The 13232-nt window shown below is 45.0% G+C and overlaps 1 pseudogene; it reads right to left on the reverse strand.

Annotated features, from left to right (window-relative positions):
* Window positions 1–3028: 3028 nt before the first annotated feature.
* Window positions 3029–13232, reverse strand: part of LOC116893551 — a 35119-nt pseudogene continuing 24915 nt past the window's right edge.

Genomic DNA, 13232 nt, shown 5'->3' on the forward strand with positions numbered 1-13232 from the left:
TGGAATTTATGGCAATCCCCCTGTCTCAGCCTCCTAAATCATACGAATACAGGCATTCACTTTTATTCTTGGTTCTTTCAAGCCAGCATCTGAGACCTTTCACTGTGTGGCTCAGACTTGCCTACAGGATGTTAACCCTATCCCTAACTACACTCAGCTCCTCTGTGGGAGGAACCTGCAAAAGGCTGGCTAGTTTGTGCTCCCTACAGGGGAAGGAGAGAAAGCAGAGAAGAAGGAAAGCCCAAACTGCTCACTTCACATCCAGTGGCTGAAAAACCAACATAGAAAAGCCTGTGTGGGTGCACCTCTCACCTTACTCAAGTTCTGGACACAGGTTGGGCTTACTCCCTACAAGGACAGTGCTGCCCTTCACACAATAAGTCATCCCACCACGCCATCCCCGCCTTCTCCCTCACCTTGGTTCCGCCTGTTTTATTTGCTTTGTTTGTTTGCTTGCTTTTGAGATAGGGTCTGTGTGTGCGTCTCAAGCTGGCCTGGAACTCCCTATGCATCCCGGGATGGTCCTGAACTCCCTACGTAGCCTACGTGGTATTTTGGAATACCACGAGCCCAGGATGACCTTCCCTCCTTCCTGCTTCAACCTCTCAAAAGCTGGGATTGCAGGCATATGCCGCCACATTCAGATGGGTCTGTCTATTTAGGAATAATTTTTAGTTTGTGTATTTTGACTTTTTAAAAAAAATTGATATTCTCTTGAAGCCAGTTGCTAGGGTTTCTGGGATGTCTGAGAAATACAGACCAATTCATATCCTTGATTCACCCCGGGAAATCAGTTAGACACTGTTCGCGAGTGAGGGAAAATCTCAGAGAAGTTGCTTGTCCTCTACCGTCTTACCGAGAAGCTGTTTATTAGTTCAGGTCAGTGTCTGCCTAGGATCCACGGCACAAGGAAGTGGGCAAGCTTGATGTCTGCTACCCCGACCCAGCGCTCAGCTTGGAGACTACCAGTAGGCCTCCACCAGCCGCTGACCATTGTGAGCTCTAAGCTTGCAACTCTAATGTTCACCTTCTGGTGCAAATGGAGAATTAGGGTCTTCCTTCACATTGGAAATACTTTTCTCCACAGAGCAGTCAACCAGAGCACGGCTATTGATGTCACTTGCTGCTACTTTCCTTAAAACCAACCACGTGGAGAAAGACTGAGAGGAAGTGCGAGCTTCCCCGTGAACCCCGGTCAGTGCGGGGTGCTGCTGCTCTGTTAAGGAGAACAGACATCTGGGTGGAGAGGAGGCTTTTAGAAGAGTGTCATACTTTGGAAAGTTTAGCTCGAGGGTCACTTTATGAACTGTTGGGGAAGATGTGTGTGGTTTTGTATTGAGGAGGAGCAGAAAGAAGAAAGAGAGTGAGTGGCTAAAGCAATGCGGGGTTAGAGGCAGTGCTGCCTAGAGGTCGGGAGAACCTCAAGGAAGGGGAAGGCAATTGGTGTTACACCTCCTTCAGCACCAGCGGTCTGCTGAAATCGCACTTTAAATTTAAATCCAGTTGTTCCTGAGTACCTGCCCCCTGTTGGAATGTCTCCAGGATTTCGTTCTAACACACATGTCATTTTCGTGTCCTGCCTCTGCAGAGCTCACACCCTCCCTCCTATAAGTTTTTATATTCGTACAGTAGCAGAGGGGGCAGTAACTTCCCCGTGAGATGATTCAGCTGTTCTAAGAGGATTGGGCTCTTGCACTTGGAGAAGTCCACATAATTCATCTAAATCCGCTTAGATTTCCCTTTTAGGCCGTTGACCTGTTCTACCAGGGAGAAAAGAATGTGACCTTTGTCTGCAAGAGAGCCACAGCAAGCGACTGCAGGGGAATCTTCCATTGGCAAGGGGGCTCCTCTCTGCCTTTAGAGGGAACTGCTGGGTTCCCCCACAGTATCAATCCTCTAATGAGTTTTAGCTTATTTATTGAGGAATTCTATTCTTACCTTTAACGGTATATTTGTATTATTATTATTATTTTTTTTTGGTTCTTTTTTTCGGAGCTGGGGACCGAACCCAGGGCCTTGCGCTTCCTAGGCAAGCGCTCTACCACTGAGCTAAATCCCCAACCCCTTGTATTATTTTTTAAACTTGGTTTTTATTGAAAATAAAGTTATTTTCATACAATATATTCTGATCACGGTTTCCGCTCTTTCATCCCCCCCCTCCACCCCACCCCCACCCCCAACACTGCCAACTCCGAATCTTTGTTCTCTTTCAAGGAAACGAACAGGAAAATAAAAAAAGACAGACAAACCAGAATAAAACAAAATGAACAAACGAATAAACAAAAGAAACCGAGAAAGAATATGTCATTTGCTTTAATGACATCTCAGAGTCGTTTTGATTCGCATTTCCTTGGTGACTAAAGGTGCTGAACATTTCTTTAAGTGTTTCTTGGCCATTCGTGTTTCGTAATTAGTGATTTTTCTGTTAGTTTTTGTACACCAGTTTTAAAATAGGGTTGTTTGTTTTCTTGGTATCCAGGATTTTTAAAAAAAATTCTTTATATATTTTATATGTCTTCCCATAACCTGGTGGTGCTCTTTGCCATACCGAAGCTTTTCAGTTTCACGAGGTCCCATTTATTAATTGTTGATTGGTGGCTGTGCTGCTAGTGTTCTGTTCAGAAAGTGTTTTCCTGTGCTAAGAAGCTTGAGACTGTTCCCCACTTTATATCCGGTTCATTTATCCGGCCTTACACAAAAGATCTTGATCCATTTGGAGTTGAGTTTTGTGCAGGGTGATAAGTATGGAACTTTTGCGTTCTTCTACATGCAGACATCCAGTTTGACCAGCACCATTTGTGAAAGATGCTGTCTTTTTCCCAGTGTAGTTTTTGGCTTCTTTATTTAAAAAAAAAAAAAATCAGGTTTCCATAGTATGTCGATTACATCCGGGTCTTCATTTTAATTCCATTTGTTAACAGAATCAACATGTCTGTCTTGTGCCAATGCCCTGCTGCTTTTACTACTGTGACTCTGTCATACCATTTCAGGTCTAGATGGTGACACCGCCAGCAGTTATTTTATTAACTCATTTATTTTTCTTGTATAAAAACCGTTCTGTGGTAGCCACAGCTGGAGACTGGGTCCTCTGAACAGAGACTCTGGTGTGGGTTTTCACAAGATGATCAGTGAATTCCTGAGAGGGAAACTTGGTGAACACAGCCTTTTTCCAGAGGTCAGGGGTCAGGTAGCTTGAAGATAGCATCAAAGGTGGACTTGGCAAAGTTGCCCAGGGTGGCAGTGCAGCCCCTGGCTGAAGTGTAGCAGTCATCTATACCGGCCATCACCAGTAGCTTCTTGGGCACAGGAGCAGAGACAATGCCAGTGCCTCTGGGGGGCAGGGATGAGACACACCAGCACAGAGCCACAGCGGCCTGTCACCGTGCATGGCACAGTGCGGGGCTTGCCAATTTTGTTCCCCCAACTGCCTCTCTGCCCAGGGACAATGGCCCCTCAGATGGCAGTAGCACTTAATACCAAGACCAATGTGGCCATTGTAGTCTCTAATAGCATGAAAGCCTTGAACCTGGTCTGCTGGCCAGCCTGAGTCTGCGTCTACACTGGCATGATTTTCAGAACCTCATCCTCTAGGGATGCACCCAGGAAAAAGTCAATAATCTCAGATGCCTTAATGGGCAGAACTATTCCCAACTTTCTGAGAAACCACCAAATTGATTTCCAAAGTGGCTGGACAAGTTTGCACCCCTATCGGCAATGGAGGAGTGTTCCCACTGCTCTGCATCCTTTACAATAGCCACAAAAAAATATAAAATATCCTAGTGTAACTCTACCAAGGAAGTGAAAGATCTGTATGACAAGAGTTTCAAGTCTCTGAAGAAAGAAATTGAGGAAGATATTCGGAGATGGAAAGAATTCCCCCGATCATTGATCAGTAGGATTAGCATAGTCAAAATGGCCATTTTATGGAGTACTACTCAGCTATTAAAAACAATGGCTTCATGAAATTCATAGGCAAATGAATAGAACTAGAAAATATCATCCTGAGTGAGGTAATGCAATCACAAAAGACCACACATGGTATGTACTCATTGATAAGTAGATATTAGTCCCAAAGCTCAAAGATACAATTTACAGACCACATGAAGCTCAAGAAGATGTCTAAAATTTGGATGCTTCATTCCTTCTTAGAAGGAGGAACAAAATACTCACAGAAGGAAATACAGGGACAAAGTGTGGAGCAGAGACTGAAGGAAAGGCCATTCAGAGACTGTCACACCTGGGGATCCATCCCACATATGGTCACCAAACCCAGCCACTATTAGGGGTGCCAAGAAGTGCTTGCTTTCAGGAGCCTGATTTAGCTGTCTCCTGAGAGGCTGTGCGAGAGCCTGACAAATACAGAAGCAGATGCTTGCAGCCAACCATTAGACTGAGAATGCAGTCCCCAGTGGAGGAATTAGAGAAAAGACTCAGGTAACCAAGGGAGTTTGCAACCCCACAGGAGAGCAACAGTATCAACCAACCAGACACCCCAGAGCTCCCAGAAACTAAACCACAAGCCAAAGAGCACACACAGAGTGACCCATGGCTCCAGCTGCATATGTAGCAGAGAATGGCCTTATTGGGCATCAGCGGGAGGAGAGGCCCTTGGTCCTGTGAATATTCGGTGCCCCAGTGTGGGGGAAGGCAGGGGGGGGGAGGCAGGAGGGAGTGGGTGGGTGGGGGAGGGTGGAAGAGCACCCTCATGAAGGCAGGGGGTGGAGGGATGGGATAGGGGTTTCCGGAGGGGAAACTGGGAAAGGGGATAATATTTGAAATGTAGGTAAAGAAAATGTTCAATAAAAAATGGCCATTTTGTGAAAAGCAGCCTATAGATTCAATCAATTCCCATTGAAATTCCAACAGAATTGTTAACAGATCTTGAAAGAGCAGTTCTGAACTTCACAAGGGAAAAAAAAAAAAAAACCCACGATAGCTAAAATAATTCTATACAATAAAAAACAAACAAACAAAAAAACCCTGTAGGTAACACCATCCCTGATTTTAAGCTATACTACAGAATAATAGTAATAAAAACTGCTTGATATTGGGATTAAAAAAATAAAAAACAGGTTGATCAATGGAGAATCGAAGACCCAGAAATAAACCCACATACCTGTTGGCACTTGATATTTGACAAAAAAGATACAACCATACAATGGGGAAAAAGAAAGCATCTTCAACAAATGGTGCTGGTCTAACTGGATGTCTGCATGTAGAAGAATGCAAAAAGGCCCGTATCTATCACCCTGCACAAAATTCAAGTCCAAGTGGATCAAAGACCTCGACATAAAACAAGACACACTAAATCCTAATAGCAGAGAATGTGGGAAATAGCCTTGAACTCATTGGCACAGGGGACGACTTCCTGCGCAGAAGACCCTAAGATCAACAATTAATGATAAATGGGACATCATGAACTCAGATGTTTTTAAGATCGCTTGTAACTTAGACTCCATTTAACAAATTGAAGTAAGGGGATATGAAATCATATATCATCTTATGTAATTCTAAAAACGCAGCCTTCGTGCATCTTGCCAAACACATTTGTGTGGCTTCCTTGACAAGGTCTCACCATGTACTGACTGGAATAGAACCTGCTATGCAGCCCTAATGACATCAAATGCATCTGTCTTGGCCTCCTCTCTTCCAGGATACTCAGGACTATACAGAGCAACCTGTCTTTAAAAAAAAAACAAGCAAACAAACAAATAAACAAACAAACAAAAGACTTCCAAGAACGGACAATGACTAGTGACCAGACTCTTCTCTGTAGTTCAGCCAGAGAACTCTTCCAAATGTAAGCGTATCTTAGAGATGGATACCCTCATAATCTTTAAGATCATAGTAGGAGAGGAAAACATGGGAAATGTCTACGAATTGGGGAATTTGGAGGTAATTTGCTCATCTTAGACTAGGTTTGTGATTTTGAAAACTGTGGCTCAAGGGGCTGGACAAATGGCTCAGAGGTTGGGAACACTCACTGCTCTGTCTTAGGGACTGGAGTTTGGCTCTCAGCCTCCAAGTCAGGCGGCTCGCAAACACCTCTGTCTCCAGCTTCAGTGGTTCTGACACCTTCTTCTGGCCTCCAAGGGCACATTGGCACCTACATAAATAAAAAGTAAATAAATAAATATCTTTTAAAATATTTATATACAAATGCTCTTTGAAAAAAATTAGAATTTACTTTTGTTGTTTTGAGCTAGAGTCCAGGGTAGCTCAGGCTGGCTAGGAATTCACTATACAGCCAGTGATCTTATACTTCCTGTTTCTACCTCCTGGGTCTGGTGGTTACAGTGCATTGTGGGAGTGTGCCGCCATCCACCATCTACCATCTACTATGTTGGAACATGGCTGTGTTCATGTTGGTCAAGCACACTATTAGCTGAGCTCCATTCCCAGCCCTGTAGCCTTTTCTTTAATTGAATTTGCAATATCTTTACATTTGTAACATCTTTACATCAATTTAAAGGGTGCAACTCAGGTTTTAATCTATTCACAAAGTTTTGCCACAGTCACAGTCAAATTTTTTTCCCTACACCCTAGGGAAGAACTCCCATACCCATCAAAAGCCAGTCACTATGCCTTCTCTCCAGTACCTGGCAGCCACTGACTTGACTTCCGGCTCAATGCATTTGCTGATTGTCAGCGTCTTCCAGTAAACGAGGTCATCTATTATGCAGTGCCCTGTGACAAGTGTCCTTCATCTGTCATGCTTTCAAGGACCCTCTGTGGAGGATGGTTAGTATCTCATTTTGGCAAGGTTCCACACTCGTGCCAGTCTACAGAGGGACGGTTTCTGGGTCTCTTCAAAACTTGATGAGCATTTTATTGTCTTAACGTACTATTTAATATTGATTTTTTAATTAAAAATCATTCTAGTTATCTGTGTTATTAACTATAATCAGCGCCAAAGAGAGGGCAAAATGCCCACATAACACACACAGTTACAAGACTCACTGCCCTGGAGGAATAGCTACTGTGTGTCAAGATCATTTTCAGGACCTGGCAGACATGTTCCAGGAGAGGCAGACTTCTGATTACTGGCAGAAGGGCACACGCATTCCTGCAGGAGCCATGCCTGTGGTAAGCAGAAGCAAGGATAATTCGTGGTTCTATGAGAATGGACAGACAAGTGTGTGCACCAACACACACTTCCCCTAAGCTGGGGGAGCTGAATCCAGGACCTTATGTGCACCATGAAAGCACTCTATCCATGGGCTACATCCCCAGACCCTAATCTTAAGAATTATTGAATCGTACAGCTCACCTATACACTACCTATTTATGAGAGGGGAAAGTAGGGTATTCTCAGACCAACTCTGATCAGAAAACTAGATCTACAAACAGAAAATAATAAAGGTCAGGGCAAGACTAGTACATCATCACACAGTAAACACACACACACACACGCACACACACACACACACACACACACATGTGAGAGCCACGAGAGAACGGGGAGCCATGGGAGAATGGGGAGCCGTGAAGGAACTGGGAGCTGTGGGCTACAGAACTCAAGGAACACCTGGAAAGGTGTTCAAAGTGTGAACTCGAAGGTGCAGCCGTAACATAGACTGCAGGCTGCCCTGGAAGCTTTGAGCAGAGGGGTGATGATAAGTAAGTATTCCAGGGAAGAAACCTTCCGCAGTCCACAGGACGGGTCGGTTTGGAGACTGAAGAAGGAAAGGAACTCTGTAGTACTAGCTGGGGCAACCGGGATCTGGATTTAGGTTCCAAAGTGATCAGCGTAGACCGTGAGTGTGGTGATGGGTTATTTCTGGTTGTGAGACAGATGTGAGACAGTGATTTGTGATTCTATGGGAATGGATAAACTAATGTGCATACACAACCGCCTCCTTACATGTAACTTTTTAAAAATAATTACTTTTTTAAAAAAATTTATTCCCTTTACATCCCACTCACTGCCCCCTCTCCTACTCACCCCTCCCATACTCCTTCTCCCACCCCTCCCTCCCTTTCTCCTCTGAGCAGGTGGGGGCCCCCTTAAGTACCCGCCTCGCACCCTGGCACATCAAGTCTCTGGGAGGCTAGGCACTTGCTCTTCCACCGAGGCCAGACAAGGCAGCCTAGCTAGACGAACATAGCCCATGTGCAGGCAACAGCTTTGGGGTGCTCCAGTTGATCAGGACTCGAATGAAGGTCAAGCTGCACATCTGCTATATATGTAAGGAGTCTTAGGCTCAGCCCCTGTATGCTCAGTCTCTGAGAGCCCCAAGGGTCCAGGTTAGTTGACTCTGTTGGTCTTCTGATTAGTTTGGCTAAGGGTTTGTCTATCCTGTTGATTTTCTTAATTTTCTTAAAGAACCAGCTCTTGGTTTCATTGATTCTTTGTGTTGTTTTCTTTGTTTCTAATTGGTTGATTTCAGCCTTGGTTTTGTTCATCTCCTGCCTTCTACTACTCTTTAGTATGCTAGCCTCCTCCTCCTCCTCCTCCTCCTCCTCCTCCTCCTCCTCCTCCTCCTCCTCCTCTTTCTCCCCCTCCTTTTCCCCTCTTCTTCCTCCTCTTCCTCCTCCTCTTCTTCCTCTCCTCCTCCTATTCCTCCTCCTCCTATTCCTCCTCCTCTTCCTCCTCTTCTTCCTCCTCCTCCTCCTCCTCCTCCTCCTCCTCCTCCTCCTCCTTCCCTTTTCTAGAGCTTTCGGTGTATTTTTAAATTACTAGTATGAGAACTTTGTAATTTCTTTATGAAGACACTTAGTGCTTTGAACTTTCCTCTTAACACTTTTGCCATCATTTTCATTGAACTCTGAAAAGTTTTGAATTTCTTTCCTTATTTCTTCCCTGCAGGATCTTTAGCCATCTGAATGGCTCTGGTCCCTTCATTGAGATCATTGAGTAGAGAATTGTTCAAGTCTCATGAATGTGTACACTTTCTGCTGTTTCCTTTATTGTTGAAGTCCAGCTTTAACCCATGGCGCTCTGATAAAATACAAGGCGTTATTACAATCTTCCTGTATCTGTTGAGGCTTGCTTTGTGACCCACTATATGGTCAATTGTGGAGAAGGATCTATGAGGTGCAGAGAAGAAGGCATATTCTTTTATGTTGGTTCCATTTGATTCATAATGTCTGTTAGCTTCATTATTTCTCTGTTGTTCCTATTCTCTTCCCTACATTTTTCCATTTCTAGGAGTCCTTCAGTTTGTGTTTTCTTTATTGATTCTATCTCCACTTTTAGGTCTTGCAGTTTTATTTATTTCCTTCACCTGTATTTTCCTGTATATCTTTAAGGGGTTTATTCATTTCCTGTTTAAAGACCTCATCATCCTTATAAGACTGGATTTAAGGTCATTTTCTTGTGCTTTGACTGTGTTAGGATATTCAGGGCTTGCTGTAGAAGGGCATCTGTGTTCTGAACTTATCATATTGCCCTGGCTTTTGTTGATTGTGTTTTTTTCCGAGGACCTTTAGCAGTCTGAAAGGCTCTGGTCCCTGCATGTTCCTATTGTAGAAGGTGTTGGAGGAGGGTTAAGTTCTATGGTCCTGGTGAGGCATTCCCTTGGGCTGTACGGTTCCAGATCAGCAGGTTTGTATGATTTAGGATCCTCAGGTCCAATGAAGATGGGCAGAGAGGTGGTGGGAGAATAGAGGTCTGTAGGGGATAGCAGACTGCTCAGGGCAGCTTGGGGTGTCCCAGAGGACTCAGTGAGCAGAGGATATGGGTGGGGGAAGGGAAGCTAATCTGTTTAGTTCAGGCTCCATGGGTCTGATGAAGATGGGCACAGAGATGGGGGAAATTGGAGAAGCAATGGGGATAGCAGACCCCTTACATGTAACTTACTTACTCTTTTGTAAAACCATCTTTTTAAGCACTTTTATCTCAACCGTTTGAAAACAACATCTTTGTAAATGTAGGATGCGCTCAAGATAGCACAAGTAAATGTTGCATAGAGGGAGGTGCGCTTGTATCTGGTTCAGTATGAAAGGAAGGCAAGCTGGCATTAGCTTCATCACTTCTGCTATGGGCTGAATGTTTTCATCCTCCCAAACTCATATCTAAAAGTCCACTCTTTTGTGTGATGGAGCCTGGTCATTTCAGAGGTAACTAGCTTATGAAAGGAGTGTTCTCATGAATAGGACCAATACCCCTCGTAAGAAAGGAAGTAGTCCCCCATCCCATGAACACACACACACACACACACACACACACACACACACACACACGGGATATAAGAAAAATGTGACCCCCTGAAGAAGTCCTCATTAGGACCTGCCCATGTCAGCACCCCAGTCTCAGACATCTAGACTCTAGAACTAAGAAATCTGTATGCCAAAATGTCACCAGCTCTGTGGTACTTTGTTGTGGTGACTTCAGCTGGGTAAGCCGCCAAAGTTCACCACAAACACAAAATCTCATTCATTAAGGTTGCAGAAACACCTACTGATATGATTAAAACATTCAGTTCTGATTGATCTGTAACCCACTTAATCAGGACCAAGATAAGACTATTTAAACTTCCAGGCAATTTCTAAAAGGGATTTCCCCCCAAATATGGCTTTCTTAGCTAGTTACAAAGAAAACATGTCTCATTGATTTATTAACTAGCTATATCTCAAGATTTACGATGAGAAATGAGCATAATTCCGACCTTTAAAGAAGGTGGGATTGATTTTAGACTGCAGAGATGGCAAGATTCCTCAGACCTGGGGACGCCTCTTGGTGCATTTATGAAAGGAGGCCTTAGGCCTGTCCCATCTTCAGTCTGATGATCCATTCTCCAGGTCCTCTTGCTGCGGTAAATATTAATAAAGAGTCTCTACCGTCCCTCACTATCCCGGCACTGGTGGGGCCACATGGCATCGGCGGGGTATTTTCAACTCAGTCAGCAAAGCACCTCACTTGCTAAGCTCCCAATCTCTATCCCACGCTGCTGGCTACTGTGTGAGCCCAGCAGCAACCTCTCCATCCAGCTAGTTCCCAAGGCGGTTGCCGCAGGCCAGTTTCATACAGACTAGGCCTATCTCACGGCTCTCTTACTGCGGATTCTGCTCACGTTCCCAGCGTCCAACCCCTGTGTTTATAGTCCCAACTCCCAGTGACTGTTAAAATCAAAGCTCAATAAGCTTGTAATTTGGCAATCAGATTTATACCTTAAATTCTGGATACACAAAACGTCCGCACAATAAACTCACAACCATTTGATAATGATATAAACTGCCCACCTAGATAAGACACATTGTTCCATAAAAATCCATCCCTTAAGAAGTATCCGTTTTAGGCCACACGGTCTGTGGGTCGTCCTTCTCTGCCTCCATGTTGGTTCTCCTTCTTTCTCCTCTCTCCCGCCTTACCAAAACTCTGTCCCTGCCTTACTTTTTCACTGCCCAATCACAGGCCTGGCCTTATCTTGTACCAGCCCCCACCTGCACAAAGACAATAATCTACATTGTCTTGCTGGTTTTCCTGTTTCCTCCCGTCCGTGTTTACTAGACTATGCAGCCCAGGAAACAGGAAGTCCGGCCTTGGTCACATCACCAGTCAGTCTGGAACGGCATCTGCTCTTTGCTCTGCTCCCTGTCTGTCGTTTTGAGACAGATAACCTGGAGCTCATCGCGTAGACCAAGCTGGCTTTGACCCTGCAGCCATTCTCCTGCCTCTGCTCCCCAAGGACCAGGGCCATGGATGAGTACTCCCTAGAATTTTGTAAAATAATCATGAGAGCGAAATGAGACCATGAGTCTAGGAGTATTTTAGCCCTAAACTGTGTTATCGTTACTCAAATCAAGGACTGCGGCTTCGGAACAGTGGAGAACCTGATTGGTGGGACTTGGGGTGGTTCTCTGGAGCAGTGGTTTGTTTGACGCAGGTCAGCTCCATCTCTCGTTGGTGCTCATAGAACACACTATTTACATTTCTTCCATACTGAAAGGAAAAACTCTGCTCTCAGGGAGAGAGAGGGGAGACAGAGAGAGAGAGAGAGAGAGAGAGAGAGAGAGAGAGAGAGAGAGAGAGAGAGAGAGAGAGAGAGAGAGAGAGAGAGAGGAGAGGGGAAGAGCAGGGAAGGGAGAGGGAGGGAGAGAGAGAGAGAGAGAGAGAGACAGAGAGACAGAGAGAGGGAGAGGGGAGAGGGGAGGAGAAGGGGGAGATGCAGAAGCAGGAGACAGAAGAGACACATAGAGACAGACAGAGAGACTGACAGAGAGAGAGAGAGAGACAGAGAGACAGAGAGAGATTTGTGAGAGCTATGCAGCTGTACAGCCAGGAAGAGAAGAGCCATCAGAGAGTGTACAGCAGAGCTACAGAGAACAGGCAATCTTTGAGATAAAAGTCTGAAAGCGCAGAAGATGCCCGTGCGGGCGTCAGTCTCATCCAGCCCGGCCTTCAGCTTCAGCATCTCCTCATCAGGCTGCAGCTCCTGTTCTTGTAGTCACATGGTTTGCTCCGTGCTTCTGAGATACCAGAGTCTTTCTTCTTGTGGGCTCTAAGCATCTTGGTTTCTGTTTACAGCCCCTAAACTGATCAGATCTGTTGTGTTTCGATAGGAGCATTCTGTCTTTGTTAAAAGTAATGCTTTTTAAAGGTTTGTTCTAAATCCTGTACGTATGTAGTCTGTGGGTGGGCATGTGCACACTGTGCACATGGCTTGGGAAACTGGAGTCTGCTGAATCTCATGGACGTCCTGCATCCTGGAGCTGGAGTTACAGACAGGCGTGAGCCACGTGGTGTAGATGTAGGATGCAGACTTGGGTCCTCTGCAAGAGCAATAAATGCTCTTAACTGCTGAGCCACTCTCCAGCCCAGAACGCCCACTATTTTCACTTGAGTACCTGCTACACTGCACATTTTAAATGCATTCATTTTCACTGTCATGACCTGTCTTAGTTAGGGTTTTACTGCTGTGAACAGACACCATGACCACGGCAACTCTTATAAAGGACAGCATTTAATTGGGCCTGGCTTACAGTCCATCATCATCAAGGTGAGAGCAGGGCAGCATCTAGGCAGGCATAATGCAGGCAGTGCTGAGAGAGTTCTACATCTTCATTTGGAGACTGCTAGTGGAATATCGACTTCTAGGCAGCTAGGAGGAGGGTCTTAAAGCCTGCACCCACAGTGACACACCTACTCCAACAAGGCCACACCTTTTAATAGTGCCACTCCCTGGGCTAAGCATATACAAATCATCACATAACCTAAATAAATAAAAAGCATTTTGCCCTTGAGGAATATCTCCAAAAGATTAAATAGTTGGCTTAAAGTCCCGGAACTG

The sequence above is a fragment of the Rattus rattus genome, chromosome 2, assembly GCF_011064425.1.
Source record: "Rattus rattus isolate New Zealand chromosome 2, Rrattus_CSIRO_v1, whole genome shotgun sequence".
Lineage (NCBI taxonomy): Eukaryota > Metazoa > Chordata > Mammalia > Rodentia > Muridae > Rattus > Rattus rattus.